General features: G+C 44.3%; 1 long non-coding RNA gene across 1 annotated transcript; it reads right to left on the bottom strand.

Moving 5' to 3' along the window:
* Positions 1-20,081: 20,081 nt before the first annotated feature.
* LOC100588528 lies at positions 20,082-26,442 on the bottom strand. Its single transcript, XR_004030874.1, has 3 exons — positions 26,397-26,442; positions 24,415-26,278; positions 20,082-21,211 (listed from the first exon to the last, which is right to left on the bottom strand). It is a non-coding gene; the product is annotated as an uncharacterized LOC100588528 (long non-coding RNA).
* Positions 26,443-26,786: the final 344 nt, after the last annotated feature.

Genomic DNA, 26,786 nt, shown 5'->3' on the forward strand with positions numbered 1-26,786 from the left:
TCTATCATCTATCTATCTATCTATCTATCTATCTATCTATCATCTATCTATCTATCGGTCATCTCCAATCATTTCTGGATGAAATGTTTCATTTAGAAGAAAACTGACTAATGCACCTCTCCACTCCACTAAGAATATCTTCTTCAAGTCTGTAATTTACAGCATTTAGATGAAGTTTGCTGCTTAACATGAAACTAACCTTGAGGATTTCTCCCACATGTTAGTAATTGTACTTTTGGTACCTAGTGATTGGGGAAAAAAAGCAAAAACAATCAAAAGTTGCAATGAATTTGGTAACATTTTCAAATGAACTTGTATTTTATTAATCATAATGATTTTTTATCTATATTGGAAAAAGGACTAGTTATTATCTATTTAGCCATATAACTGTAACCTACCAAGAGTTTTGCTTCCATTTAGTGTCTATCACACCAATCAGGGAACTGTTAAAGACCAAACACCTTTTGGAACACAAGAGAAGAAAACAACCATTCTGGGACAGCAGGAGCCAGTGTTAGTATTTTGATAGCAGGGTCCTTGGCCTACATTAAAGAATAGTTTCAACCCAGAGCTGCAGGGAAAGGTTCATGCTGAGTTGAGAAGAAGCGCTGCTTAGAGACCAATGCTATCCCACTATGTTTCTATTGTTTGTTCTATTCTTCTATTTCTCCCGTTAGATTGTAGGCTGAGAAAGGGTAGGGGTCATACCTGTTGTATTTCCAAGCCCTCGCACAGTTACTAACACATGGTGAGTGTCAACAATTATTATTTTGGATAAACAAATGAATGAATAATAAATCTAGTCTTATACTACTGAGGCTTAGTATAGTCCTAACGATTTCTTACCAACGCCATTGGTCAAATCAGTGACTTCTTGCGATGGCTGCATCCTGTTCTCAGCCCCTACTCACAGAAAGAAATAAATGAAGGCATGTCTTAGTCCCTCTGAAAAGCTTCTAACACTGGGTATAGGCAGGATAATGCCTTGGTCCCAACGTTGATGTTACTGACAGAAATTATATTGTTATGTAGAATAATAATAAACCCTACTGAAAATAACTCTATGGCTATTTCCTGTAAGATAAAGTCTAAACTCTTTGGTCTAATAGAGGCCTGATAAACCATTCATCGCCTTACCCTCTGGTCTTCTTGGCCACTCTCTCCTTCACTGGCCTTCTCCTGGCCTCCAGCTAAGACAAGCGCCTCGCTGTTTTCAAACAGGCCACCCTCTTTACCCCTCTCCACCGTGGCATTCGTCGCTGTCCTTCAGAATTGCGTCTGTGCAGCCAGAGGCCACCTCCCCTTTTCAGTTCCCACATCACCCCATCTATGTCGCGGAAACAGCTTTTCCTGACTCTGAATTGACTGCAGTCGTGTAGAAGTCAAGAGATTGTATCTGCGTACGTTTATATCTCCAAGCTGCCGTACAATAGGTGCTTGATAAATGTTTATTTCAGGAACAAACTTATACGTTTATAAACTTTCCACTGTCAGAGGAAAATTCAGATAAAACTTCTAATGGTAGAGAAGCGCCGTCTTGACCTGCCTTGGATGTTTGCTTTACATTTTGCTCCCTTTGTGCGTAATGCCTGGAAACATGCCCTCAGATTCAAAGGCCTTTAAACAGTAAGGAACATCCTTCCTTTTCACCTGCCTCAATACTTAATTGGCATTTTATGATCTCCTTTCTAACTTTCCAGCTGCACTGATTTCAGTTTTCCATCAAGACCATTTTGTGAAAATAAGGAAATATTCCCTCCATGGACTCCTCCAAGGATGACGATGACTATCCAAGGGTCAGATTTGCAACTACACAGGCCAGCTACCTTTTCCCTAAGGGAGATTTGATCTCCATGACGACCTCTGAGTTTGATGTCACTAAAGGAGCCATCAGTTTTCCTTGTACTGTTTTACTGAAACTGTTAACAGGAACACTCACATTCTCCGAATCCTAGTATCTATTTAGATCGCAATGGAATAGAGTATCTGACTGTCTGATGTTTGCTACAGTTGGTGGTAGCATCCATCATTGCAAAGAGAGGGAAGAAACAGATAAAAATACACACAAAAGAAAATAAAATGTGCTATGGAATATTTTTATGCCAATAAATGTAGCTCTAACTTGTGATTTTTTATGACTTCAGAGGTTTCTATTTTATGACTTTATAACAACCCAATCCAATCTACATTCCTGGACATTTAATTTTCTCATGTTATACACATCTTTTGTAGATGGTTTTGAACTCTAGGCTGATCAAGAAAGTTAAAACAACAACAAAATGGAATCCGGTGCCTCCTCTTTTTTCCAGGATGCCTGATAACAGTGATTGATTTTGTTCAACTGACCTCCACCAAGTGGTCTTAAAGCCAAGAGCCTGGGTGGTCACGCAGCAAGGCACTGGCCAGGCTGAGAAGCCTGAGCTTTGTGTCCAACTCTGCCTCTTGGTCTGAAACCGTGGTCTTTCACAAGACATCGGTGGTGTCTTAAGCCTGAGGAAATAGATCTCCTTTAGGCAGAGGTCACCTTGTGATGAAAGATCTTGGCTAGTGGAAATTTGTTGGAGTAAAAAGATGATTCTGTAGAAATCACAATGTGAGGTTGCCAATTTCATGAAAAGCAGTTCCAAAAGCAAGAAGCCCTTTGATATATGGGCCAAAGAGCAGTCAAGAGCCTAATCTTCCATTTCCCCTCTGACGATGTAGTATAAAATGTAACTCTGAAATGATTAAAAGAGTTCTTTTGCAGTGCCTGCAGTTTTGGTGTGCTCTATTCTTGCTGTCTCCTTATTATCTCTATTATCGATGTGAAATATATGAGCATCTTTTCAAAGTACTTTCAGTACTTTCCAACTTTTCAGTTTTACCACAGTCTATTCTGCCCCACGGCTCAGCTAGGTCAGAAAGCTTTTCAGGTTTTTAGAGAATTACAGATGGTAGTTTATCACGGCTATAAAATCAAAAATAATATTTGGTATCACAGTTAATAATGTGCTTGGGTTTTCTCTATAAAACAGAAATTATTATATTGCATATGGCCATGTGTTTCTTTAAAAAGGGAAGAAAATATCTACTTCCAATTCAGGCAGGATTTTGTGGGGGAGTGTAGGACTGTGTCATTCTGAGGATGCTTTTTGGAATTTAAGTGCTTATATAGGGAATGAGGGCAAAATGCTGGTGAAATTCAGAAGCTAAACATATTAAAGTGTAGGGAAAGTCTGGCAAGTATTCAAGCCATAACAACTAAGCAGGGACAGTCCCTTCAGGGGACAGGACAGAACCTGCATTTTAGAGGCAGGTAGGACCTTAGAATATGCCCGGCACAGCCCCTCATAGCAGAATAACACAGCCCAGAGGACATGCACCCGTCACCCAGCTGGACCATCCTCCCTTCACCTGCCTGGGGGGCCTCATTCCGCTCTCAGCTACTCCTCTCTGGAAGCAGGAAGAATTCTAGATACAGACTAGAATATATTTCCAGATGGAAAATACGATGTCTAGGATTTCCAGGCAGTTGGGGGACATTGGTGGGGATATAGATGAAACAAAATTAGTCATGAGTTGATAATTATTAAAGATGATAATGGGGCCAGGTGCAGTGACTCATGCCTATAATCCCAGCACTTTGGGAGGCCGAGGTGGGCAGACAATGAGGTCAGGAGTTCAGGACCAGCCTGGCCAATACGGTGAAACCCCGTCTTTACTAAAAATAAATAAAAAAAAAAAATAGCTGGGTGTGGTGGTACACGCTTGTAGTCCCAGCTACTTGAGAGGCTAAGGTAGAAGAATTGCTTAAACCCAGGAGGCGGAGGTTGCAGTGAGCCAAGATCACACCACTGCACTCCAGCCTGGGTGACAGAGGGAAAAAAAAAAGGTTGATATTGGATACATGGAGGTTATTATACTATCCTTTCTACTTTCACATATGTTTGAACATTTTTGTAATAAAACATTAAAAAGACTTTTTAAGAGCAGGATCTTGCTCTGTCACCCAGGCTGGAATGCAGTGGGATGTGATCATAGCCCACTGCAGCCTCAAATTCTTGGGCACAAGCAATCCTCCCAAGTAGCTGGGACTACAGGCACATACCACTACACCTGGCTAATTTTTACGTTTTTTTGTAGAGATGGGATCTGGTTATGTTGACCAGGCTGGTCTTGAACCCCTGGCCTCAAGTGATCCTCCTGCCTTGGCCTCTCAAAGCACCAGTAGTACAGGGGTGAGCCACTGTACCCAGCCCATAAAACATTCTTTACAAACTGTGAGACAGAAAAAAAAGGAAGAAAGAAAGAAAGAGAAAGAAAGAAAAAGAGAAAGAAAGAAGAAAGAAAGAAAGAAAGAAAGAGAGAAGGAAGGAAGGAAGGAAGGAACAAAGGAAGGAAGGAAGGAAAGAAGGAAGGAAGAGGAAAGAAGGAAGGGAAAGAGAAAAGGATGCTCTCTAAAAATCAGTGAGAAGAGCTAGGAATGCCCTAGAGAACATCAGTCTGGTGTCCTGTACATGACTTTCGGTACTGTGATTCACTGAGGCAATGATGAGAACAATAACATGTGAAGAGACTGGCAGAGAGAAACCGGGTAGATATGAAGCGCAGTCCAGGAACCTCCCCTTGTAACAAGCACTTCAGATGACTTAGATACAGGTGGCATATGGACGACAGTTTGAGAAATGCTTCAATAATGAGTTAAATGATGTAGCTTCATTTTTAGCACAGCAGTATGTGGGCAATTCACCCAACTTACCTCATCAGCCTGAAGAGTTTGAAAAGTATAACAGGTAAGTACTTACCAAATGCTACTTGCCGAATTACAACAGAGCTATCGACAAGACAATCTTCCATAGCTCCTAATGATCCTTTTTATGCATCGAACTAAAGAAGCACCACCAGTTAGCAGCCAGGTTGTTAGGTGGTTTCATAGAAAAACTGTTAATCATTCAAAAAAAAAAAAAAAAGGAAAATACTGAAAGTTCTTAGTGTTGATGAAAGTGTCTGATATAAAGAACATTGTTCAAAAAAATCATCAAATCATATCGCTATTGGAGTAAACAATGTACTACCATGTCTTTGCCAGGTCTAGGGAGCAAAGTCTAGTTCAGGGAAAGGAACAAGCCAACGGTATTCCCCTCTGGGATATAGTTTCGCATTTTGGAAGAAGTCGTGCAGTCTGTGAGACATTTAAGAGCAAAGTTATGGGAGGCCAAGGCAGACGGATCACCTGAGGTCAGGAGTTAAAGACCAGCCTGGCCAACATGGTGAAACCCCGTCTCTACTAAAACAAAAAACCAAAAATTAGACGGGCATGGTGGCAGGCGCCTGTAGTCCCAGTTACTCGGGAGGCTGAGGTGGGAGAATGGCGTGAACTCGGGAGGCGGAGGTTGCAGTGAGCGAACATAGTGCCACTGTACTCCAGCCTGGTTGACAGAGTGAGACTTCGTCTCAAAAGAAAAAAGAAAGAGCAAAGTTAAAGGAAAACATGATGTCTCATATCTTGTTTTAGGACTGCAGAACCTCACAACTTCAGTGAAGAGAGATTTGGCAATATCTTTCAAAATTACAGACATGCTTGTATTTGACCCAGCAATCCTCCTTCTGAGTGTTTTTCTATAGATACAACTCCACACATGTAAACAAACAGCACTGACGCAGTAATTGTAATAACAAACAATTGGAAATAGCCAAATTGTCCATCAATAGGAGACTGGTTAAAAAGCCATAGTCATCTACACAATGGGTGCCATGCAGCTGCAAGAGAGAAAGAAAAGAAAAAAGAAAGAAAAGATGAGGATAATCTCTACAAAAAGGGTTCCCTGTTGTTAGGAAGAAAAGCCAGGTGCTGAAAAGAATACATAAAGTGGAAAAATAGAAATCTATATTCCTCTTTGCTTGATTCTGCATCAAGAAAAGCTTGAAGGAACTAGTGAAAGTGGTTAACTATGGATAGGATAAACATATTATTTTTGCCTAAATGGAATAGTTTTGAGAGTGAGAGGGTCAGTATTAATTGGTTTTTTTTTTAGACAGAGTCTTGGTCTGTCACCTAGGCTGGTGTACAATGGCGTGGTCTCGGCTCACTGCAACCTCTGCCTCCTGGGTTCAAGTGATTCTCCTGCCTCAGCCTCCCAAGTAGCTGGGATTACAGGTGCCTACCACCATGCCTGACTAATTTTTTGTATTTTTAGTAAAGACGTTTCACCATGTTGGCCAGGCTGGTCTTGAACTCCTGACCTCAGGTAACGTATCCTCCTAGGCCTCCCAAAGTGCTGGGATTACAGGTATGAGCCACCGCACCCAGCCAAATTATTAATATTTATACCAAGACAACAGACGTAGCTTGGAACTGTTCCAGACAAACCAGTCCCCACGGTCACTCTACGTAGAGGGGGTAAGGGATAGGGCTTGGGGAATAGAGTAGCTGGGGAATTCCCGAAGTACATCTTGTTGTATTGCTTTGACTTTGGAATAATGCACATATATTGCCTATTGGGAACAATACGAAATTTAGAAAATGTTGGGAGGACCATGCTCAATGTAAAATTTGTTGGTGGACTTTAACGGTCCCTCATGGTGGATGAGCATTTAATGGTATCTGAACTCCCTATTGACAGTGCTTGAAGACAAAACTGGAGCATGCATCACTACACATCTACCTTCTCACAGGTGAATTTTCTAATTAAGAGCTGAGGATATTCAACCTTTACTTATTCATCCATCCATTCAGCCATTCATTTGACTTTCAGCAAATATTAATGGGGCACTACACTAAGCACTGGGGACTCTGTGGTGCTCAGGATACATCAGTGCCTCCCCATGGAGCTCTTGGTCTCACGGAGAGTACAGACAAGTACACAGGATGTCAGAACAGAGTGGAAAAGTGCAGTCACCAGGGAAGTAGCCATGCTCTGGGCACTGCGTTTCCCTCAGGGGATCACTGGCCAGTTGAATGAGTGAGCAAATGAATGAATGAATGCAATGAAATAAAATGACTGCTTACATTCCTTCCAAATCTGCAATTCACTTGTGTAACATACAGGGTTTCCAATATTTTGGAGAAACAAGAATAGGATTAAACTCAAATTGTTCTGCTTGGTTACACAGAGGGCTTGGTTCATCATTTTGCATGTGTAAAGCACATTTTCTCTAGGAGAAGGCGTAGGTGTGAGGCAGGCATGGCATCATGAAGAGAGATGGGGCCTAATAGAAAAAAAATTAGCTTATTTCTTTTGAAAAAGTCTTCATAGTTTATAAGGCAGGGGGATTTTTTTTTTTTTTTTTTTAGACTGTGTCTCACTCTGTCACCCAGGCTGGAGTGCAGTGGTGAGATCTCGGCTCACTGCAACCTCCGCCAGCCGGGTTCAAGCGATTCTTCTGCCTCAGCCTCCTGAGTAGCTGGAACTACAGGTGCATGCCACTACACCCAGTTAATTTTTGCATTTTTAGTAGAGACAGAGCTTCAGCATGTTGGCCAGGCTGGTCTCAAACTCCTGACCCCAAGCGATCCATCTGCCTCAGCCTCCCAAAGTGCTGGGATCACAGGCAGTGGTGAGCCACCACCCCTGGCCAGCAGGGGAAAAAATTAATCCAATAGAAGAAGTCCTATTAAGAACAGAAGTACCATTTAGGAAAATACTTTGATGGTATAAAACTTCAGTTATACAGGAGGAATAATTCAAGATGTCTATTGTACAACATGATGAATATAGTAAGAAGAGAGTGGGAGTAAGGAGGTAATGACATAAAATAGTCCGGAGCTCTGCGTTCTAGTCCCCCTCTTCCACTGGCTTGCTGTGAGACTTTAGGGACGGAAATGAGCCTCTCTAAACTTTTTTTTTTTTTTAAATTTTTGAGATGGGGTCTTGCTCTGTCACCCAGGTTGGAGTTCAGTGGTGCAATCATGAATTACTGCATCCTTGACCTCCCAGGCTCAAGTGATCCTCCCACCTCAGTCTCCCAAGTACCTGGGACTACAGGCATGCACCACCACCCCTGGCTAATTTTTTAATTTTTTTTGTAGAGACAGGGTCTTGCTATGTTGGCCAGGCTGGTCTCAAACTCGTGGGCTCAAGTGATCCTCCTGCCTCGGCCTCCCAAAGTGCTGGAATTACAGGCGTGAGCCACCATGCCCAGCCTATACTTTAGAAAATATAAACTAATGGTGTTTGGCGAGTTGTTGTCTATGGCTCCGCCTAGATACCTAATTCTTTGTTCTACTTGTGGATTTTTTTTTCCCAGTGTCTCCCTCTCCTTTGGAAGCAGACATTTAATTTCCCATCTCAGGGCCTTGGCACATGCCATTCCCTCCACGTGGCCTGGCCTTGCTCTCCATCTTCCCGCGGGCAGCTCCTCTGCACCTTGCAGGTCTCAGCCTCGCCTTTCACAGAAGTCTCTATCAAAGCTGGTCGCTCTATCAGAGTTCAGTGCCCTTGTTATTTTCTGTTTCCTTCACAGTTCTTATTGTATTTTCCAGCTTTTCATCTGGAATTATAAACTTAGTAAAGCAAGTTTAGTGAAGCAAATGTCCAGTGTCTAGCACCTGGAAAATAGTAAGTTCCCATAATGATTTGCTGAATGAATCAATGAAAAATCCTTCCATTTGATCATATTCTAATTTCCTGAATGGATTGGACGGTTGCATAGATAACCTCAAAGGTCCCTGCTTCCAGCTTAAACCATAGCTGTATCTTGCCCAGATTAAGCTGGCACCATCTCCCCGAATCCCGCCACCCCTACTTTGCCAAGAGGGGAGCACTCACATTTGGGCTGCTGCAACGCTTAGGTGATTGCAGATTGTGGGGACAGATATTGGAGGCAGTTAATTGTTTCCAAATCTGAGTATTTCAGAGATGTAGCTCCCACAGGACACTAGAGTTTCTCACTGGATATAATTTTTGCCAAACCAATAATTATAGCAGTTTATGCAACTGACATATAATTCCACCAGGACTGAAGTGGCAGAGTTGACAAGAAGCTCGCCAATCGTGTACGATTTGGGGCCCGTCTGCATAGGTCTATTCTCTAAGAGATCAAAAATGTCTTTCTTTGGGCCTCTTCCTTTTTGTGATTTTTTTTTTCCACTTCTGCTTTTGAATTGGACGTAACAGGCTGCCGCTAGCTTAGTTTTGTAGTTGCCACTCAGGGCCTCTCACCCTCCTGAAGCACTGACGTCATCTTCCACTCACTTTATCAATGACATCCACCCAGGCTAGAAATAAATGAGGAAACACCAGTCAAGGGGAAGATGAAAAATCTGTAAATTGCGGAATTGGGCTCTGCAAATTAATCATAATTTGGAAAATGTTTTCATGGTCACTGTTCATCAGATATCGTCTCCTCTTGCCTTCTGCACATGTCCAGGCCTCTTGGCATGCCATAGAACCATGGAACAACACCCACTCCAAAAACTCACTTTGCAAGTGATGGCAGAGAGGTCCTAATGGTGGAGTGATTTGCCAACACAACAGGGCACGGCCATGGCCAAGGTGGGAGCCAGAAAACCTTGTCCACCCTGCCAGCCATCCTTTGCTGCTCCACCCTTCCCCAGTGGGCCCATGTCCTGCCATATGTACCCCAGTTCACCTCCACATCCCATCCGTCGGCATCAGTGCAACGTGAGGTCTGGATTTCTCTTTTCTACCCAAGTAAGGCTGACTACCTGGTAAACAGGAAGCTTCCCAACTGTGTTAGTTTCCTAGGGCCACTGTAACCAAGAACCATGAACTGGAGGCTTAAACAACAGAAAGTTTTTGTCTCTCATTCCTGGAGGCTGGAAGTCCAGGATAGTTCAGCTGTGGGCAGGATGGGTTGATTCCTCCCCAGAGCTATGAGGAAGAGCCTGCTCTATGCTGCTTGCAGCTTCTAGTGGCCCCAGGAATTCCATGGCTGCAATCACAGAGCTCCAGCCTCCGCCTGCATCTTCCCCAGTTGCCTCGTCCCTGTGTGTGTCTTCACCTCAGCTTCCCTCTGTGCATGTCTGCCTGTGTCCACTTTGCCCCTTTTCATAAGGACACCAATCGCATTTGATTAGGGCTCACCCTAATGACCTCATTTTAACTTGATGACCTCTGTAAAGAGCCCATTTCCAAATAAGGTCACATTCTGAGGTATGGGGGGCTAGGACTTCATATCTTTTGGGTGAACATAATGTAACCCATAATATCATCTGAAACCCTTTCTCTGTCAAACGATCCGCAAAACCCCCACCTGACAGGGAGAAGATCGATAATGAAATGCAGCCAAGGGGAGGCTTCCTAAACCAAGGTGGAGTTTAAAGAACTGAGCAGATAGGGGCCGAGCGCGGTGGCTCACGCCTGTAATCCCATCACTTTTGGAGGCCGAGGCGGGTGGATTGCCTGAGGTCGGGAGTTCCAGACCAGCCTGACCAACATTGAGAAACCCCATCTCTACTAAAAATACAAAAATTAGCCAGGCGTGGAGGTACATGCCTGTAATCCCAGCTACTCAAAAGGCTGAGGCAGGAGAATTGCTTGAACCTGGGAGGCAGAGGTTGCAGTGAGCCAAGATCCTGCCATTGCACTCCAGCCTGGGCAACAAGAGCAAAAAACTCCATCTCAAAAACAAACAAAAAAACAAACAAAATCTTGAGCAGATAGTAACTTAAATTTAAAAGTAGTATGATTGTTATTACTGTTGTTCTTGTTATTTACTTTCAACATTCTCCTTAACCAAGTTCTCTCTCATTCACTTATTTTTTTTTTTTTTTTTTTTTTTTTTTTTGAGACAGAGTCTCGCTGTTGCCCAGGCTGGAGTGCAGTGGCGCGATCTCGGCTCACTGCAGGCTCCACCCCCCCGGGGGTTCACGCCATTCTCCTGCCTCAGCCTCCCGAGTAGCTGGGACTACAGGCGCCTGCCACCTCGCCCGGCTAATTTTTTGTATTTTTAGTAGAGATGGGGTTTCACCGTGTTAGCCAGGATGGTCTCGATCTCCTGACCTCATGATCCGCCCGCCTCAGCCTCCCAAAGTGCTGGGATTACAGGCGTGAGCCACTGTGCCCGGCCTCTCATTCACTTATTAATTCATTGCAGATTGAGTGCATGCTTCCTATATGTTAGGCACTATTCTAGGAGCCAGATACATCAACAAGCAAAGCAGACAAAAGATCTGATCCTCATGGAGCTACATCCTAGTTGTTGAAGATTGACGTATATTAAATATGTACTTAGGTCAGATTATAATAAATACTATGAAGAAAAAGCAAGGAAGGAAGGGTAAGAGTGCCAAGGGAGAAGAGTAACCCAGTTTTAGGCCAGGGGTAGAGAGAAGAGCTGACTGAAGACATGGCATTGGAGTAAAGACCTGGAGGACAGATGAGGAAGCTGTTGGGGGTACCTGGGGAAGTGCATTCCCAGCAGAGGAACAGCAATCATGAAGGCCCTGAGGTTGGCACATGCCCAGAGCAGCTGAGGACCAGCAAGGAGGCCAATATTGCTGGTGCAGAGGGAGCAAGTGGGGCAAGGACAGCAGGAGGGAAGACTGGGGAGGTGCAGCGTGGAGGTAGGTGCACAGACCATGGGCCTTGCAGGATATTGGAAGGATGTTGGCCTTTCACTCTGTGAGAAATGGCAGCGAGGATGGGCTTTGAGTGAGGGAGCATGCCATGGTTTGGATATGGTTTGCTTGGCCCCACCAAGTCTCATGTTAAAATGTGATCCCCAGTGTTGGAGGTGGGGCCTGGTGGGAGGTGTCTGGCTCATGGTGGGTGGGTCGCTCATGAATATCTTGGTGCTGTTCTCAAAGTAGTAAGTGAATTCTCACTCTGTTAGTTCATGCAAGAGCTGGTTGTTAAAAAGAGCATGGCACCTCTTCTATTTCTGCTGTCTCACCATGTGACATGCTGGCCCCTCTTCTCCTCCCACCATGACTGGAAGCTTCCTGAGACCCTCCCCAGAAGCAGATGTCAGTGACATGCTTCCTGTGCAGCCTGCAGAACCATTAGCCAAATAAACCTCTTTTCTTTATAAATTACCCAATCTCAGGTATTTCTTTGTAGCAACACAAAATGGACTAAGACAGAGTGATATGATCTGACTTGCATTTTTAAAATAATGCCTTTGGCAGCTGCACTGAGAGCAGACTCCAGGGCACAAGGGTGGAAGCAAGGCAGTCAACCCAAGAGCCGCAGTGGTGAGCTGGGCAGGAGGAGCAGAGACTGGACCTTGGTGGAGAGTGGGCGTGGGGAAAAGCGGTTGCATTCTAGAATCTAGGCACACTGGGAAGGTAGAGCTCCTCTTTTTTCCTAATAGATTAAACTCAGTTTATGAAAGAAAGGGAGGGGACAAGACTGGCTCCAAGATTTTTGCCCTGGCAACTGGGAGGATGCAGTAGCCATCAATGCATCCCAAGATGTAGAAACCTGGGATTTGGAGCTCAGTTTAGAACCAGTGAAGTTCAGGATGCTTATTAGACACCCATATGGAGATGCCAGAGTGCCTGTGAGTAGACTGTGCCTATAGGACAAAACAGCTGCTTGTTAGGCCCTCGTGGCCCTGCATTCATCAGTCCCACCCAGCTACCCAGTGTGATCCCTCACTTCTTCCCACTATGAACCGTGGTAGTTTTCCTCCCTCTCCCCACTTATTTGTGCCCCTATGACTTATCTGGTATTTTCCCTCTTTCTAAGAATGTCATCTCAACTCGTTTCTTTCTATCTGAATTCAAACTACCCCTGATTTTCTATTTTTCATTCAACAAACACTTACTCTGATCCAGACACTGCAGAGGCAGAAGTCCAGTGGGTGACTGTGGGCCCCTTGGCGCCTTTCTCAGCTGCCTTTACCCACACTGCTCTCCTCTGACCTCAGCCCTGACTGAATCCTGGCTGCCTGGAGCCTCCTTCAGGACTTGGTTGCATACCGCCCTGAGTGTTACTTAACAATCTGGGGCAAGTCTGCAGTTTTCTAATGAAGATGTAAGCTGTCTGCGTTGAGCACTTGGTCCATGTTCAATGGCTCCTTGTGGGGCTGAAGTCGAAGCTCTGGTTTGCTTGTTGGATCTACAGAGCCTTGCTTTCCAGGTGCACCTCCAGACCCAGCCCAATCTTCTCTCACCTCCCCAGGGGTCTCATCTCTCCTGCACTGGTAAAGGAACAGGAGGGAGGAGGGGAGAGAAAGGAGGGAAGAAAGGGTGTAAGTTGTCAGTACTGGGCTTTTGGCTTTGTTCTAATGGGCTGTGGGCCGTTGGTTCTTCTGCTCTGGCTCATAGCCCTGGCCTCCAGATGCAGCTGATGAATAGCCTTGCTCTGAGGAAGGTTGTGTGGTATTGTATAAGCAGCACGAGCTTTGCCCTCGAGCCGATTTGGGCTTGAATGCTGACTCCACTACCTGGCAATATAAAGTAACTCATTTCACTCTATCAGTCTCATCTTACTGATTTCTAGAATGGCATACTCTTCAAGGATTTTGTAAGAATTAATACATACATATATAAAACAGATAGCACAGTGCCAGGCATAGCAACCATGCCAGGGAAAAAATGCCACCTTCCCAGAAAAGGTCCACTGGGATCTTCTCTGGTTCCTGTGCTGGACCATGGTAATTTGAGCATGGTCAGTTCCTTGGCTCCAGGCTTTGGCCAATTCCAGAGCATCATGACCAGCTTGAGATACCTGCCCCACAGTGGGGGGTAACTGATATGTCCCAGGGTCAATTAGGGATGAGAGAGTTTGTATGGGGGAGTCAAAAAGGAGCTATGGGAATTCCATGTGGAACCTCATTCTAGACTCTTGGCCTTGATCTAATTGGCTGATCAACAGTGAGAACCTCCTTTCTTGGATGTTGAGCTTCAAAAAGCTGTGTGTGTGTATGTGTATGTGTGTGTTTCAATCAAGCAATAAGAGCTTGGGGAAATGTTAGTAAAAAAGATAAAGATGCCTTTTCTATACTGACCCTTGAACAATGCAAGACATGCCAGGAAGTTCACTGCTGATCGGGTCCTTGCAGTGGGGGAGTAGAGGTGTGAGGGTTGGGGCTACAGTGCAGCCCAGATATGGGGAGGGTGGGGAGGCAGGGATGGGAAGGGGTGCTCTGTGAGAAAATCTAACTGTTTTCCCAGCCTTTTCATTGTCTCTGTTTCCACTCACTCCAAATTAAGGGCCCAGCTCTCTTCTGGCCTTGTCCAGTTAGTTTTCTCAGTGCCCTTGCCCCCATCTCCTGGCCTTAGCTCCTCTCGTTGGCTCTCTCAAGGCAGTTCACCTCCTGCTTGGGTCCATCTTGCCCCCTGGCCTGATCAGTCAAGCAGAAATGACTCCATCTGGAATTGGGCCTGGATTCTCAGCACTGCTCGGAGTTTCCTGTAACTGCTACCGAAGGCCTTAGCCTTGCGGGTTTGGAATCCATGCATCTTAACCTTAATCTTGTACCTATTCATGGTACATGCCAATAATTATTCCTTGGCTAATTAGCACCTAATAAAACTTTCTTGAACAAACATAGTTGTGAGACAGAGTAGCAAATGTAAGAAGCTGCGTTTTCTCAATTTGCTGGCCAGCATAACTTCACAAAGCCCCTGACCCTGTGGCGAGTGTAGCTCTCCGGAGGGATGCTCTGAAGACACGGCAGGGTAGAGCACACGGCGCCCACATCTCTTGCCTGGGTCACTGTATTCCAGGAAAGGTAAGTGACCTGGTCTTCGCCCTTTCCTAGACATAAGACAACATCTGGTGTGGTTAATGATTATGCCTCTGTGACCTATAATCAGATGTACTCTTACATCCCAATCTTGATGTATTTCTGCTTTACTGTAACTTCTGAACAAGTTTGATGTGATTTTGCATAAACTATGAACTAAAACACTGCTTTGGAGGAGTGACCTCTCTGAAAGACTCCTCCCAGGCTGTAGTCCTCAGTCCATAGTCCTGAGTCAGACTTCTGAATAAAACTAACTTTAATTCTTTAAAAGCTCGATTTTCTTTTCTTCAGTCAACATAATATCAGAGCCCCAACACTTCCTTTGAACGAAGCAGAAGCATGATTTGATCAGAAAGAACTTTTGAAAGGTACTTACTCCAACTTTCTTGCAACACACAATCTTCGCAACAAATATTTATTGAATAAACGAACATCTCAATACATTTGGGAATAAATAGGACACAGAAGTTTTTCCTACCAAATACATAAAGTTTCAGAGCGTGCACTGACACTTTGCATAATGGGGAACCTCATACATTTGGAAGCAGCCTACCCTGCTGCTGCACCATTTTATTCTTTCAGGCTCTTTCTTAGGTTGGGCCAGCATGTTCTTGCTGATGAATGGCTTTTGAGGATGCCTGCCCCTTCTTCTCTAGCAAAGCACTTCAGATACAGAGAGACAGTTGCCGTAGCCCCCGTCTCCTCTTTTCCAAACCAGGATCTTGCTCTTGACTCATGATGTGTTGCAGACCCTTCATTTCCTGGTGGATGATATCCCTATCCATATATGGTCCTCAGAGTCAAACACAACTCCAGTGAGTTCTGCCCAGCACAAAGCCCATGGTGTCATCCGTGATCTTAAGTAGCTACCATGTTCATGGACAGGCAGCCTATGATTCTGATAGTTTCTTTAGTAGCCAACATTCTACAGTTGGCACACAAAAGTAATCAGTCAACTCCAACATCTTTTTAAAAAATCAACTTTTCCCCCTTGATTAAAAAGCAATACATTATGACTATTGAAGGCTTATGTGGAAAATACAGTGAAAGTAAGGTCACTTATTATCAGTCTGTTTGCTAATCCTGAGTTAATCACAGTTAACAGTTTCCTATATTTTCTTACCATCTTTTTTCTGCATATGTATTTTCATTTACTTAGTATCCTAAAGTGTATGCCACTTCGCGTCTTGGTTTTGTTTTGCCTTTACTCCCTTCTAAAATGATTTTCACATAGATTGGCCGCACACTCGGTCAGAATCTCTGGGAAAGGATCCCAGTCATGTGATTTTTCTCTCTTTTTTCTTTTCTTTTCTTTTTTTTTTTAATTCCCAGGGAAATTAAACTAAATTAGAAGGCATGAATATTTTAAAAATGTGTTTCCCTGTTGATTCTAGTGCACATCCAGGGGTGAAAATCATTAATAGAATCTTATGGGCATTTATTTGGTTTTGTTTATCATCTATTTAGTTAGCATTTGCTATTTGGTTGTAAGTATTTTTCCCACATTTGCAGATCTGATCAGTATGCTTTCTCTGCATTACTCATTAAGTTGTCAGTTTGACCATGGCCAAAAACAGAGACCTGATGATCTCCCTCTGGCTAGCACACTGATAGTGATCAACTCTGAGGAAACACTCGTCCAGCAAGCTATGTTCTTAATAGTTTTTCACCTCCTTCTACAACAAGATCATGCGCAACTCTATAATATAGTATTTTCTACAGAAAAAAAGGAGTTGGTTGAATATGACTTGACCATGATCATTTCAGTGCCTGGACAGTCAGCAGAATGCTAGCCTGTCTCTGTTGCTCTAAGAAAGTAAATGTGGGATTAGACACAGGTGAGTTATTGCTAGAAGAACCAGCCACCAAGCTCCTGAGGGACAGTGGGGTTGGTCACCAGCCTCAGTCCATACCTGCCTAATCAAGCTGGGTATTCATTCCTCAACTCAGCCAAGAATATCTGAATAGCCAAGAAAGGGGAAATGGGTGGTGGATGTAAATTACAGGAGAATAATTCTCTGCAATTCTTTCAATGCACTTGCAAAGATATAATTTCACTTACGTCTTATTCCTCTCTAGGATGTGTATTCCCCATGTTATAGATGAGGACATTGCCCAGAGCAGTGGGATGGCAGAGTCAACCAGGTTTTCTGACTGCAAGACTAGTATTCCTCCCCTCTCTATCTTGCCTCCCATATGAGTCTCAACCTCCCTCTTTCCTCCTTGCGTCTGTGGCAACTGCCTTATGACTGACTTGCACACTGTACTCCCTACCTGACTTTTCAGTAGGATGGCTTATGTAACATCTTTTAAAAGCCCATTTTCCTAGTATTTATGAAGAACTGGGAGCTTGGCCATGGGCTATGACTTTCCTCTGCTTGAGTTATCCAATATGGGATTGCCAAATCTGGGTAAATACGACTGCTTTCCCCAGACTGGCAGGAGCGAGTCAGAACCTCACATCTCTTTACCCTTCCTTTTTTATAGGGTACAAGGGTGAAAAGTCTTAGCCTTGCAGCACTTCTAATAGATAAATATTTAATAGAAAAGAGCACTGGGCTAAAAGTCAGTGCAAAGTTCTGCCTGGTCAGCAGCCTTCACCTCTGTCCCTGCACCAATCCCCTTAACTATCCCAAATCTGCAGGCTCAACCCCCATCTCACCTCTGGGACCACCCCTATCTCTATGCCTGTACCCAGAAGACGGAATCAGATGCAGGGCTTCAAAGGGAGACAGATGCAAGAAGTCCATTCAGATGCCTGTAGCTTCCGTTCCACGCCTGCAGCTTCCCATTCGGATGCCTGTATCTTCTCATTCCATGCCTGCAGCTTCCCATTCGGATGCCTGTAGCTTCCCATCCCCTGCCTGTAGCTTCCCATCCCATGCCTGCAGCTTCCCATTCTCCAGTTTCTTACCCACCACTTGTTGCTGAGTGACCCAGACAAATCAATGACTCTCTCTACACTTCGGGTCCTGGCCTATCAAACTTAGAAACCAAGAAAACTCACCTTGCAGTGTCGTCACAAGGGTGAACTGAGACAGAAGCACTTTGTGAACAGTAAACTACTGTCACAATGTCACCATTATTGTCGTTAGCTAACTGGAGCGTGGGATATAAAAACAACCGATGGTTTCTGCCTCCTTCTGAGGAGATTACAATCTAGGAAGCACATGCACTATATTCACATGAAAATAGTTTAAAGGTAGCCACATTCCGGAAGAAAGTCATCATCCAAGATGTGCCTAATCTAAGTCTAATTTTCCTATAGATAATCACAAGACAGGAAGGGAATATGTTCTCAGAGTGCCTACATCTATATTCATGGTATACTTGCTTTAAAGATGCTTCAAAACACGTCCTAGCACAATCTCTTTTATTTTGCAGAGTCTTTCTCCCAAATTAATGGCACGATGGATCACAACCAGTGACAGGCCTTCTTCGTCTATCACATCTAAGGTCACTTCATACTACAGTTGGCCCTCGGTATCCAGGAGTTCAACATTCTCAAATTCAACTAACCACGGATGGAAAGTATTCAAAAAGCAAGCAAAAAAAAGATGGTTTTGTCTGTATTGAACATGTACAGGCTTTATCTTGCCATTATTCCCTACGCCAAACAGTATAACAACTATATACATACGATTTATATTGAATTAGATATTATAAGTAATTTAGAGTTGATTTAAAGTATATGGGAAGGGGCTGGGCATGGTGGCTCATGCCTGTAAACCCAGCACTTTGGGAGGCCGAGGTAGGTGGGTCACTTGAGGTCAGGAGTTCGAGATAAGTCTGGCCAACATGGTGAAACCAGTCTCTACTAAAAATAGAAAAAAAATAGCTGGGCATGGAGGCATGTGCCTGTAATCCCAGCTACTTGGGAGGCTGAGACAGGAGAATTGCTTGAACCTGGGAGGTGGAGGCTGCAGTGAACTGAGATCGTGCCATTGTACTCCAGCCTGGGAGACAGAGCTAGACTCCGTCTCAAAAAAAAAAAAAAAAAAAAAGTATACTGGAAGATGTAAGTAGGTTCTATGTAGATTGTAGGCCATTTTCTAGCAGTTAGTTGAGCATTGCAGATGTTGGTATCCTGGGATGGAAGGTGCCGGGGGTCCTGGAACCATTCCCCTGTCATACTGAATGGAGTATAATTTACAGCACGTTTTCAGTGCCACCATGTTATAAAAGCTTACATGATACTTTCATAGGATAGAAAAAATATTAAATTATTAACACAATGCATTTAAAAAAAAACAAAACAACACTATAGCCACAAAAATCACTCAGGAAAACATCTGCTTCGATTCATTGTACTACTGCCCGTCATACTGACCAAGGCCTGTGGAGGTTTCCCTGTGGAGGTTTCTGTTTACCACAACTGTGGCACAGCCACCAGACCAGGGTCCAAACACGATGTACGTTTCACTGGCTGTGCTCTGGATTTGTTATGCCATTCCGGATAAATCATGCAAATTTGGAGGAATTTGGACTATTTCAAATGTTGTCCATTTTGAAATTGAGCAATCTCCAGTAGTATTTTATTGCTATTTTACATAGCATTATTTAAAATTTGCATGATTCAAATTTGCCTGAAATGTGAGTGTATTGTTCAAATGACAGCATCTTAACAGAGCAAACAGCATTCAAATGACCTCCAAATCAGTGGAATAAAGGTGGGAACAACTGACTTGCAGGGGCCTGGCTAATGGGGGAAGCACTTTTTGAAGGATGAACATTTTGAATATGTTGAATAAAAATACATTTTGAGTATGTCTGAATAGAGAGTGATTTGGAATGTGCTGAATAGAAGACATATTCTAATTCTATAATATATCACTTCTTTGGTGCCACTGGAAATGGCTCCATTTCAGAATCAGTAGTTCTGACTGTTGCACTTTAGAAAGGACATTGGATGATCTCTTTTTTGAAAAGCTGTGCCATTGTCATCCTTTGGGTTTCGCTCAGAGCCATGATAAACACCCAGGGTGGGGAACGAAGACACCCTCAAAGAGTAAGGAATTCTGCCTCAAATTCCTGAGGGCCCCAGAGTTTGGATCTGCTTCATCAAGCACAGCGCATGAATTATGCAATATTTTTCAATAACTAAAAGTAGCCATTAATATCTGCCTGAAAGAAGCTTGACCTGGGAGTATTATCTTTGGTTGCCAGAGGATACATTCAATCCTTTTTGGTGTTTGTTTGAATAATGGAATAGACAGTTTAGGTTGCTTAGCTGAACACAGAGCACATTTTTATCCTGAAAGGGAAATTAGAAATCCTGACTTTAAAACAAAGACAAGATTCCTTCTCTGCTTGGATCAGCACATTAATCAGCTAATAAACAAATATTTATTAAGTTCCTGCAATGAAACCTTTGACTCTCCTGTTTAATAACTTTCAACAAATTCTCTAATATCCTGGCAAAGAAAATATTTTCTCTACCAAGTCATCTTAAAACATGTTTATTTTTCCATTTCATCTTTGAACGAACTAAAGGTGTTTCATTTTTTTGCCCCTTAGAGATGGGTTATTCAATTCCATGTCTCTTTCCAGTTCTAAGTTACACAGCCTTTGGTCAGCAAAACAAATTTATTTTTCCATGTTGAAAAAGATAGACTCATAAGATAAGATCACCTACCTAATGGTTCCAAAATCTGATTTGTGTGTTAAAATCACATGGGGAACCTATCGATGTATAATCAAATTTGCCATTAGTCCGAATTTCATTTTAGGGAGCACTGACTTCATTTTACAGGCAGGGAAGTTGAAGGTAACACAATTTGTGGCAGAGTTGGCCAAGAGACCCCAAATCTCCTCCCAGCTCACAGTCCTGTTTTCATTCTACTGAACCTTCCCTTACATGCAACAACTTCCAGGATTAAAGAGATAAATACCTGTCAGTGAAATTTTAAGTGGATTTTTGGACATTTCTATTCGTTTCCCCTGAATTTCTACTCTCTATGAGTACATTGGATGTCAAGTTCCTTAATAGCAAGAACCTTTATGAAAAGTGACCAACAGCACAAAATCCTATACTAAGTACTGGTCAGAACAAACTTCGAAGACCCAGTTTCATCCATTAGGAGCTTATTTGCTCAGCATTTACTGAAGGCTCACTCCGTGCATACTCTCTGCTAGGCTCTCTGGGGATATAAGAATTTTAAACAGATGTGCTTCAAAGGAACGTGCAGTCTCATCGAACAGAGAGGACCCAAACATACAAAAAGGTAACTTAAGCAATTTGTGCAGTAATAGCTCTTGTCTCTGGGCGTTTTAGTTAAAGTAGCTGCTGTAACCCAAAAACTCCCAAATGTGTAGTAGAAATTCCTGATGGGTGGGTAGTTTTCCTCCAGGTGGTGACTCAGGGCTCCAGTCTCTTTCCATCTTTTAGCTCTCTCATCTCAACACGTGGTTCCCGGGGCCATTGTGTTTTTTTGTATCAAGTTGATAGAAGGGACACAGCAGTGGGGAATCGCCTTCTTTGGAGGTGAACCATCTTCTTTCTTTTCTTTCACACTCTATTGGCACTATTTCACACTTAACTGCAAAGGAGGTGAGGGTGCAATGTGCTGTCCTCCTAGAAGAGAAAACGGAAATAGAAGAGAAACTCATTAATTATCCCACAAGGGGCTTTGGTGTTCTTATCAGTAAAAGAGATCCTTGTGAATGCTCTAACATTCTCTTCTAGGTGGGGCTTCCCTTGGGCCCCAGAGGACCCCATCTGGAGATCATTCTGGAGAGCATTCTAGGTTAAAGGAAAGAGTTGTGCAAAGAAGGGGAAGGGATGCGAAATAGCAGGCACGGCGAGCCTGAAGCCAGTGTTCAACTGGAATGACAGGTGATGTGGAGAAATGGGACCAAGGCTAATATATTTGTTGGTGTTGGCTTGTGGTGGGCTTGAATACCAGGCTAAGGAATTTTACCAACATTTTAGGATAAAACCAAAACTCGTTTAGACTTTATAAAGTTGGGCAAGAGCTTTTTAAAACCCAGCCCTGGTTTGCTGTTCTCTGGGCGCTGTTCAGTTCCTAGTATTGACTGCCAGCTTCTCAGAAGATAGCAGCAATGAATCTGGCAGCTGGGACATGTCTCTGTCCTCTCTGCCTACCCCAGGAGATTGTGTCTGCACATGGCTGTTGTTGGACTCCGGGTGAGTTTTCAATTATTGGTTGACGGTGTTTTAAGATGGTTAGAGTCCATCAAGCAAGAGTGCTTGCTTCATGGTCCTCTCCTAGCTGAATCAGCTCTAAGGTGACCCTCTGTTTGGGATCCTCCTTAACCACTAGGAAGCTCCCGGCTGAGTTTTCCATCCAACCTTGGTAACTCTGCAAGGCCTTACGACAAGTGTTCTGCACACTAATTTCCCCGGCCTCCTTTCCTTCTACTTTTCTTCTGATTTGTTTTTAACATCTTATTACAGTATAAAATTTTATAAACCAATACTTATAAATGTAATAAATAAAAGCAAACAAATGCTAGCATACCATCTTGAAGCCTGTTCTAATGAAATACAATATGCATAGGTAAATATATAAGAATAAACGACATTGCTATTGAATCCAAAGAGAACTTGGCCAGCCTGTCTGCCCATGACGTTTTTTAACCCAAGTGAACCGGTAGCTGAGTGGGAACGGGAACGTCAGGCTCTCTTCCTGTACTGTGTGGTGACTGCCTTCCTATGCATGCCTTCCTAGGCCATGGAACCACAAGGGACAGAGGTCTTAAATGGGTTCCCCTTTGTGGCCAGGCAATAGGACCTAACCTTACCAACAGAATTACCATTAACACACACATAAAAACGAATGTCTTCTTTTTTGTAGGATGGGGAGGGGCAGAGAGAGGATCATGTACAAAACAGATTAAGTACGGGAAAGCCTGTTTTTAAAAATAGTGTCATAATAGGGAAGTTCTTCCCTGCAAGCGTGTGCACAGCCACTCTTGCTAATATGGTAACAAGATTCCACCCTTTCCTTCCTGAGACCAGGTCACGCGGAGAATTTAGTGAGTAGATATTTTTTGAGGATTCTTTTTGGCTCTTTCATGGGCCCCTCACGGTCCTGACATGGGTGACCACCCAGAGATGAATGTAAGGAGATGACACAGGATTCTCTGGCCAGATGGAACAGTGCTGGATGTACGCATGCATACCTGCCACTTGTACATGTACAGTGCTTTTTTTCTGATTATGCAAATAATGTATGCTTACTGTAAAAAAAATTATGAAAAATTTAGAAAAGACAAAAACTATTCCTCACCCCATCTTCCAGAGACAAACTATACTTAACACATCTCTTTCCTGCTTTTATATATATACATATATCTCACCACAATGCACTATCATTTCCTGCATGTATATATATGTACACATATAAATACGTATATATGTACATATATATACGTATATATATGTAGGAAAGAGATGTATTAAGATGTATTACAAATGTATAACATTATATATGTCTTTTGTCATCTGCTTTTTTTGTATTCAATTTTATATCATGAGATTTTTGCCCATCTCACTAAAAAATCTTGAAGGACATTATTGGTGAAGGCTAATATAAATGGACGATGATTTCCACAGCCATCTCACTTTGCTGACCGTTTCAGTTGTTTCCAGTTTTAAATGCAACAGGAGAGAGCGTCGTGTCAGTAGCTAAGCTTCTGCAACACACCTAAAGGAAGCATGTTGCTGGGTGCCCTGCCCTGATCCCCTTGGGGAAATGCTGAGGATGGATTTGATTTCAAATACTGTAAATCAGGCCAGGCGTGGTGGCTCACACCTGTAATCCCAGCACTTTGGGAGGCTGAGGCGGGTGGATCACCTGAGGTCAGGAGTTTGAGACCAGCCTGGCCAACATGGCGAAACCCCGTCTCTACTAAAAATATAAAAATTACCCAGGCATGATGGTGTGCCTCTGTAGTCCCAGCTACTTGAGAGGCTGAGGCATGAAAATCGCTTAAACCCTGTGAGGTGGAGGTTGCAATGAGCCGAGATCATGCCACTGCACTGCAGCTTGAGCGACAGAGCAAGACACTGACTCCAAAAAAAAAAAAAAAAAAGCCACAGCATGGGTTTCTATGCACATATGGCAGCGAGCCCATTCATTGACTGTCAGGTAGTGTCTACATATAATGGAATACTATTCAGCCTTTAAAAGGAATGCCATTTGGATATATTCTGTACCGTGAATGAACCTTGAAAACATGCTAAGTGAAATAAGCCAAATACAAAAGGAAAAACATTATATGATTCCCTTTATCTGAGTATCTGAGATACCTAGAGTAGTCAAATTCAAAGAGATAGAAAGTAGAGCAGAGGTCGCCAGGGGCTGCAGGGTTGGGGGTTTGGGGGGAAAGGGGAATATTGCTTAATGGGTACAGAGTTTGTGTTTGGAATGATGAAAAGTTCTCGAAATCAGTGGGGTAATGGTTGCACAACATCGTGAATGTGCTTACTGCCACTGAATTGTATACTTGAAAATGGTTAAAATGCTAACTCTTATGTACATCTTTCCGCAATTTTTAGAAAGCCACAATAAGGCAGAATTACAACACAGGAGGGTAAATACTAAGGTTCCGCCTAAAGGCTTGGTCCTCCTCGTGGCCCTGGATGACGTCATCCCCCTCGAGGGGGACGCCCAGGGACTTTGCCACCCTTCTGAACCCGGCCTTCTCATTCTCTGATTTTCATCCGGGCTCCCCTATTCCAGCACAGCCTCCATTTCCTCAGGTGTCTCATAAATTCACCCCGGACCTCTGAAGAGCTCCACCCCTTCTCACAGGGCAAGCTCACTCCTCGGTTCTTCTTCCCTTCCAGGGCTTCCATTCTTATCCCGAGTTTCCAGCTTCAGCCAGGTGCCCAGGGATGCCTGCTGTGGCCGGATCCAAAGGCCTCGGTGCGAGGAAACAACGCAGCTCTCTGGGGACCAGGGTGGGCGGCATCCCCCAGTCAGGTTTCCTTTTCAGCATCTGCCGGGAGGGCTGCAGGCCAGCTGGGTTTTTCACTAGCTCATCTACTCAAACAAGCACATCTCCTAATGACAAATGTTGGTTGTGTTCTCGGAGACACTGGAGTTTAAGTTCACATTGGGGAATTCGCCCACTAGCCAGGCACCTGTTCTGCTCTTGAAGTCAGCGGGTCCCCATCCCCGGGCAGAGGAGCTTTCGGTTTCTGACATTCTCCTCCTGAGGCTGCTGGAATCACAGAAAGACCTCATTCCCCTCTAATGTCAGCTTTCCCATCCCCTGCATGTGGTCTCAAGACCTTGGATCCCTTTCTTATAACAGGTGGGTGGGGGTGGGGGGGCAGGGGAAGGGTGACAGTTTCTTCTGTCATATAAACATGAAAACTTCAGCAACAGTGTCTGATTGTGTCAAAGCTGAGACCCAGATATGCTGGAATGTGGAGACAGAGACAGTCCTGGTGTGCTGGTGTGGGGGATGTTAAGGGACATCAGACCAGCTGTTGAACCACACCCTTCGTTTGCCAAAAGCTCCATGGGGAAAAACTGGAATCCTGTCAAAAGCTTGCACATATTCTGACACATGCAGATATGTCTTATGGGCTTAGCAGGCCCTGACAGAGGCGGGGATTGAGCACGAGGTTCGCAGGTGTCTAACTCCCCACAGGCGAAGAAGGAAGAAGGCTGAAGGAGCCACGCTCACAGCAGGACGGGCCCTGGGCCCCGGGTGTCTGGAAAGCTGTGGGTGATGTGCCCTGACTCGCCCCCATGGTGGAGCCCAGCACTCCAGGAGGGAGAATACTTGTAAAGAATTAAATTAGAATGATTTGCCTGGGAGGTGGAGTCAGCAGCATAAGGAGCCTGCTAAAAGGGCGAGGGCAGAGTAGTGAGAAGTTTCTATACAGGCTGGAGAGCCCTGGAAGCCAGTGGCAGTGGAGTGAGAGAGGAGAGAACAGACACCTCAAAGGCCAGGGGCCGTCGCTGGTGGCTGGACTAGGTGAGCAGCTCAGTGTTAGGGGAGCAGGTGGCCTCCATGGGAGCAGCTGAGGGCAGCAGGATGGCCAGGGCCACAGGAAGCAGCTAGGTTATTTGCAGACAGCTCCCACCTGGGCTGCATCCATCACCCACGCACTGTCTTATCCTCAGAGACGCAGGCCAAAAACGATTGCTTCTTTTCAGTGGCTACCTTTTGAATCAGGTGATGCTTGATAAAAATGAACCATCCTGCTCTTCTTCACTCGACCTGCCTTTTCACCTACCCAAACAAACAAAAGCAAAAATAAAACAAGACAATAATAGCAATGAGGCAGAGGAAAGACCGAGTCCCATCCTGCAAGAAGGGAGGCCTCGGTCTCCCCCCAGCCACTCCTATCACCCCAGATCATCGCTGCCTGAATGCTGCCTTCACCATCTCAGCCCAAGACACTGTGTTCTTGACATTTTGATCATCAGGATCATTATGTCATTTCTTTGGCAATCGAAAGCAATGTTCCTGCTCCTGTGTGGGTTTGAACAAACAGCCCAAGGGGAGAAATAATGAATTCTTAAAGGAGAAAAAGTCTGTTTCTCACCTCAAGCACCTGGAAGGCTAAGGCGGGAGGATTGCTTGAGGTCAGGAGTCTGAGGCTGCAGTGAGCTATGTTCACACCACTGCATTCCAGCCTGGGTGACACAGTGAGACCCTGTCTCAAAAAAAAAAAAAAAAAATCCTGTAAGCAATGAGACACACAAGGAGTAATCCAGCACACAGGGCCTTAGCATACACCCCAGCCTGCACACTCTGCAACCTTCTGCTCTTACCTCAGTGTCACAAGGTGTGGCTTGAGCAGCTCTTGCCCAGACAGATAAAAAGCAGGTGTAACATAGTGACCCCCAAGGGACCCAAGGGTGCCCATGGTTTGCAAGAGAGGAAAGAACAGAGAGAACCTGAACATTCCCAGAATTGCATTGCTCACTAGCCAAGCTGTGGCTTCCTTGGCACATGTAGCTGGCATGGGCTCCGTCCACGAGCAGGCCTGGCTGAGCAGAAGGCAGCTTCCAGGAACTCCAGGGTACAGCTACTGAGTTGATCCAACAGGTGCCCAGGCCAACACCACCATGGGGCCTGAAGCTACCTGCCCACTCCTCTCTGACCTCTCAACCCTGACCAACAGCCACCCTCACAGCAGGATGGGCCAAAGGGTCATGGGA

The sequence above is a fragment of the Nomascus leucogenys genome, chromosome 7b (assembly GCF_006542625.1).
Source record: "Nomascus leucogenys isolate Asia chromosome 7b, Asia_NLE_v1, whole genome shotgun sequence".
Taxonomy (NCBI): Eukaryota; Metazoa; Chordata; class Mammalia; order Primates; family Hylobatidae; genus Nomascus; species Nomascus leucogenys.